The following is a 6426-nucleotide window of genomic DNA, read 5'->3' on the forward strand; positions in this document are numbered from 1 at the left end:
AACAAAGAAACAAAGAGGTGGTACATTTGAATGAAAACAGAGAACCTTGTGATTGAAAGATTGGGCAGCATGTAACCTCATTTTCCAAAGCAAACGAGTCCGGTCTTCTCGCACCCTTTTGTAACAATTTTCTCTCAACTATACTTCATCATCCACAATTTAAACAATATTCATCAATTTTGAATTTTCAACAGAAAATAAAATGGTAAATGGACTGAAACAGAAACCTAAAAGACGATTGAAAACCCATAAGTAGTCCTTAGAAAGTGAGACGAACCTTGTCTTTCCAAAAGGAGGAGTTGTTGAAACGGGGATGGGATTTAAGCGAAGGTCGTTTGATTGTTGGACAATTCTCTTCCATATTGTGTCCCGCGTTTTGAACTATCTCGAGAGTGGGTCGAAGGAAATGAGAAAGAAAAAAAGCAGCAGCTAAATTTTGAAGCAGAGAGAGAACCGGGATTTGAATCCTTCAATAATCGTTGGGGAGGAGAAACGTAGTTTGGTGTTGAATTCCTTATAAATGGGCGATTGGCGCCCTGGTGGTGATTTGGGTATAGGGCTACGGTTGGCCCTAAGGCCTAAACCCCAATGTCACCCAGGATTTTACAATTGACGGCGTCGGTTGAGCCGAGTTGCGGTGGGGGCGGTGAAAATTAAAGCGCCGACAGCCCTGTCACTCATAATGTAACTACCCAACATTTCATTACTAAATTTTTTTTAGGATAAAATACATCATAGGTCTTTGAACTATTCTCAGATGATCATTTTAATAATTAAACTTTCAAAAGATATATAATAATAATTTCTCAACTATTAAAAATATATTAAATTTTATTGAACCTTTTACAAAATAATTATTTAATTAATAAATATTTATATGAATTAAGCAATTTTAGTAGTAAAATGGTTAAGAAATTTATTGTTATCTCTTGACATTTCAGGTTTGAGCATTGTGTATACACGTGGGGCATGAATAGGGGTGTGCAAATTCGAATATCGGATCCGTTCCGAAAATTCGTATATCTAAAATTTCGAATAACTAAAATAATGATCCGATTTGATCTAAAAAATAGAATACCCAAATTTTCGGATCAGATATTCGGATAAATTATTTATTTTATCTAGAATTAATCTCATTTATTATATTAGGTTATATATATAAATTATTCCATAAATTAAGAGTATATATAAATTATATCTAATTATACTAAATTATATATAAAATGTATATTTTAATTTAATATATTTATTTTGAAATATTTTCATAGTTACTATACTTATCATTTTACAAATATATCAATTATACTGAATTATACATAAATAATATACAAAAATATATAATCACCTTAAAATAAAATTTCCTACGAGGCTACGACAGTGTTCGAATTGATTTGATTGGCGATACTCCTTTTTAAAAGAGTTCATATTGAATATATACTAATTTGCTAGGAACTAGGAAAGCATGGAGTTAAGGTTATAAAGGCCCATTTTTTTAATATTCGGATAATCCGAAACTAATTTTTTTTTATATGTATTCTATCCGGTTATTCAAAAATTTTATTGGATATCCGATCTAAATTATCCGAAAAGAAAAATCAAATCGAATATCTGAGTTTTCGGAATGAATTATTGAATCGAATATTTTTGCATACCTTTAGATTTAAGAATTCATTATCAATTGATGAATAATTTTTAAATATATATTACATTATATTCTCCCAAGATTTATAAAATAAAATAATATTAATTATATTATTGTAATGACTATTTTATATCAATTTTTAAATTTAATAATTACTTTATAACCATTGAAAGTTTAATTGCTAAAATCATTATTTGAGTATAATCAACTAATTAAGTGACCTCTGGTTGTACTTGCCCAATTTGATAATGTTTCCCACGTTCTTCGATTTGCTACTTTACTATATAAATCACCCAACTTCCGTTTTCTTCAATTCAAAATTATTCTCATAAGTCGTTGTAGCTTTAAAGATAAACCATTGAAAGAGAGAGAAAAAAAAATAAAGAGAAGCGAAATCCAGGCTTCCCTGCTTCGTTCTCACGCGTTTTATGTGTCGTCGTTGGATCCAGGAGCCGAAAATCCCCTAGACCTGTCCCAGGTTCTTTATCCAATCTCTTTCTTCTATACCTGCTTTTTACTTAAATGGGTTTTTGGTTTTAGATCTAATCTACCCATTCTTCTTTTGTTCAGTACTGTAATCTGTTTTATGATTTCGTATTTATATGAATAGAAATGGCAAATGGATAGGTTGGGTGCGAATATATTTTTCTCCATCTCATATCATTTAATTTTTTTAAATCTATCATCCATCTACTATGATAAGTAATTTTTTTAAATTCACATCCGCTCAGCAGTGTAATTTTAAAATTATTCCTACACCCACTATCTAAAGTACATAAAACATATATAATAAAATACATAATTAAAATCTAAAAATATAAATGAAAATCACATAATATTTTGTTATTTGGCACACATAAATAATAAACTTTAAAATTATACCTAAATTTATATTAGTTTAAAATTTAATAGATATTTAATAATACGGGCGGATGCGGGGTGGGCGGATGCGGGGCGGACGGATACGGGGCGAGTAAGTTTCAAACCATCATCCCACTACTCGCGACAGGTACCATTTTTTAAATTCACACCGTTCACTATCTATTAAAATTATATTATATTCGTCCCAATTAAAATGAATAAGATACGAAATCACAAAATTGTACCCGTTTATCCTCTGTATATATAAATGGTTCTTTTTAAAGTAGTTTTAGCTGAAATGCTATTTTAAAAAAGTTGTGCTTTTTTGCACTTGGTGTATAGATCTACTGCTTTTAAAGTTATGCAATAAAATTGTTTTATACTTAGGCATCTGGGTATCCTTTTTGGGTTTTTTTTGTCGTTTTAGTAAATGTCAAGTTAATTTGTCTGGAAACTTATTGTTGAACATATTTTTTCTGTAGATTTTCTTATTCATACTGAATGCTTCAGTATAGAGTAGCTTAGATTCGACAGTATATTGCGAGATCTGCTATCAGCATGGCTATATCGGAAAGAAAGATGCCCGGAATCTGCTCGGTTTTTCTGTTAGTGGTTCTTTTTGCCCATTATTCTCATGGGTTTTACCTTCCTGGGAGTTGCATGCACACATACTCGACTTCGGATACTATATTTGCAAAAGTGAATTCATTGACTTCCATTGAAACCGAGCTTCCTTTTAGTTATTACAGTCTCCCTTACTGCAAACCTCTCGGTGGAATAAAGAAAAGTGCCGAGAATCTAGGTGAGCTTCTCATGGGAGATCAGATCGATAACTCCCCTTATCGGTTTAGAATGAATGTGAATGAGTCACTCTACCTTTGTACTACCGGCCCCTTGAATGAGCATGAGGTTAAGCTTTTGAAACAGAGGACTCGTGATTTATATCAAGTGAATATGATTCTGGACAACTTGCCTGTTATGAGGGTTGCAAAACAAAATGGGGTTTACATTTAGTGGACTGGATTCCCAGTTGGGTATACTCCGCCAAATAGTAATGATGACTGCATTATCAATCATCTCAAGTTCAGGTCTTGGTTCATGAGTATGAGGGAACTGGTGTGCAGAAAATTGGAACCGGGGAAGAAGGGATGCGTGTGATCTCTTAAGCTGATCAGAAGAAGGCTTCTGGTTTAGAGATTGTTGGTTTCGAGGTGGTTCCATGCAGTGTTAAGTATGATCCAGAAGTCATGACTAAACTTCACTTGTATGACAGTATCTCTCCTGTGAACTGCCCCTCGGAGCTAGACAAATCACAGATAATAAAGGAACAGGAGAGGATTTCTTTTACTTATGAGGTTGAATTTGTTAAAAGTGATATTAAATGGCCGTCTAGGTGGGATGCTTATTTGAAGATGGAAGGAGCACGTGTGCACTGGTTTTCAATTCTAAATTCTTTGATGGTGATTACTTTCTTAGCTGGTATTGTGTTTGTCATATTCTTGAGGACTGTGAGGAGGGATTTGACAAGGTATGAGGAATTGGACAAAGAAGCTCAAGCACAAATGAACGAGGAGCTTTCTGGATGGAAGCTTGTTGTGGGTGATGTTTTTAGGGAACCGGATTTCCCAAAGCTTCTCTATGTTATGATTGGAGACGGAGTTCAAATTACAGGAATGGTAACTGTCACTATAGTTTTTGCTGCCTTCGGTTTCATGTCACCAGCTTCACAAGGAATGCTACTGACAGGGATGATTATCCTTTATCTTTTCTTGGGAACTGTTGCTGGGTATGCTGCTGTACGACTCTGGAGAACTCTCAAGGGCATTTCAGAAGGATGGAGGTCCGTTTCCTGGTCAGTCGCGTGCTTCGTTCCTGGAATTGTCTTTGTCATCCTCACAGTGTTAAACTTTATTCTGTGGGGCAGTAAAAGTACTGGTGCAATTCCCATTTATCTGTATTTCATACTCGTCTCTCTGGTTCTGCATTTCTGTGCCTCTCACTCTCTTGGGAGGATTATTAGGACCAGAGCTGAACCTATTCAATATCCTGTACGAACCAACCAGATCCCTAGGGAGATTCCTGCATGCAAATATCCATCGTGAAAAGTAGAAGCTGGCCGCTGATAACCAAAAGGTGGTTGTTGAAGGCCGAGATTGGCCGGGGATGTCGGTGTGTTATACGTAGGATATGCATTCTGCTGGTTGAACGTTGGCATTGTATGGCTGATGTTCTGAAACCAGATGGACCAGCTGGTATATTTGTGAAATTTCCTAAACTAGCCGAGGCTTGCACGCGCGTTCTAGTGCAGTGTATAAGTACCTTCTTTGTGCTCCCATACACCTCTGAACATGCTTCAGAGCCTGCAAAATTACGGCTTTATGGATACTGAGCAAAGACATGACGACATTAGTTTTTTTTTTCATTTGGTTTTATTATTATTATTATTATTATTATTATTATTATTATTATTATTATATTATATTATAATTATAATATTATTAATATTAATATTATTATTATTATTACAATCTCAAACCAGAACCCAATTACAAATGGGTACCCAGAAACCCAAAACCCGGCCCAGTTACATAACCCTAAACCCAACTAGGGTTTCAACATGTTCACCTAGCCGCCTCTCCTTTCAACCGTTGGATCTTGCCAGATCCAACGGTCCAGATCCTTCCAACATGAAACCCTAGGGTTATGATACCCTAGGGCCACACGGCCGCCGTCTTCACTGCCACCACTCCACGTCGCTTCATCTGCTGCCATGATGCCCACCGAAGGCTTCCAGAAGAGTCATTCCAATCGCACACGTCGCCCAATAGTGAGTCACCACTGGAAGTTCAGTGACTCACCGAAGGGAGCCTTATTAACCGGTCCGAGAAGAGCACCGGTGATAGCTATAAAGCCATCGACCGAACCTGCAAAGAAATAGACAGAGAGCAAGCCATAGAGCAAGAAAGCAACCAAAAACCCACACAACCAACAATAAATCCACAATACAAAACCGAAAGAAAGAGAAGAGATTGAAGGACTTACCACCAAGGAGTTACACAGTCACCGGAGCCTCCGAGTCTCGCCATAAAAATAAAATACCGAAGGTATTTTTTTTGTAGATCTACGCAAATAGGAGACTTTTTAGAAAAATGGGGGTCAATAGGTCTTAGATCATTCGAACTATATTTTGAGGAATTTTAGTATTTTCCAGCCACCAGTGGCAGATGGCTACCGGCCGGCAATCAGATTCCCTCCGATGAGGGAATTATAGAGAGAGGCGAGAGAGAAATTTTTTCTCTCCCTTAGAGAGAGAAGGAGAATAGAAGAAATGAAAATAAGGCCTTAAGGCGGCTATAATAGGGTATATATACCCTCCCTTAAACGACGTCGTTTAAGGGAGGGCCTTTGTGTAATTTTGCGTATGGCTTAACTATTCCCGAAACCATTGTAATTTTAAAACTTTGCAATTTGATCCTTAAAGCATGTTTTTATATATTATAATTCGGTCTCTTAATTTTATTTCTTTATAATTTAGTCCTTTCCATAAATATATAGATTTTAGGCAAATAACCGATTTAGCCATTATAATTTTATTAATTAAGATTTTAATCCCGAAAAGCATGTTTTAATTTATTTTAATTTGATATTCAATTTTGATATATGTTTATTTTAGCCACTAAATTAATAATAGGTAAAATAGATGTTTAGCTACTATAATTTTAAATAATTAATTACGAATTAGGCATTTAATTTTAATATGCTATAATTTAATCATTACTTTCATTTATTTACAAGTTTTATTATATATATTTTAATACTATAGTTTTAATTTTATTTATTTTAGTCACTACTTATTTATATTTTAATTTAATTTATTATTTAAATTTCAATATGTTTAATTCAATATTCTAATTATTATTTTA

The 6426-nt window shown here is 34.5% G+C and overlaps 1 pseudogene; it reads left to right on the forward strand.

The window, feature by feature from the left end:
* The first annotated feature begins 1994 nt into the window (after window positions 1–1994).
* LOC120200969 lies at window positions 1995–4620 on the forward strand (annotated as a pseudogene).
* Window positions 4621–6426: the final 1806 nt, after the last annotated feature.

Source organism: Hibiscus syriacus, unplaced genomic scaffold (assembly GCF_006381635.1).
Source record: "Hibiscus syriacus cultivar Baekdansim isolate YM2019G1 unplaced genomic scaffold, ASM638163v2 tig00006666_pilon, whole genome shotgun sequence".
In the NCBI taxonomy this organism is placed as follows: domain Eukaryota; kingdom Viridiplantae; phylum Streptophyta; class Magnoliopsida; order Malvales; family Malvaceae; genus Hibiscus; species Hibiscus syriacus.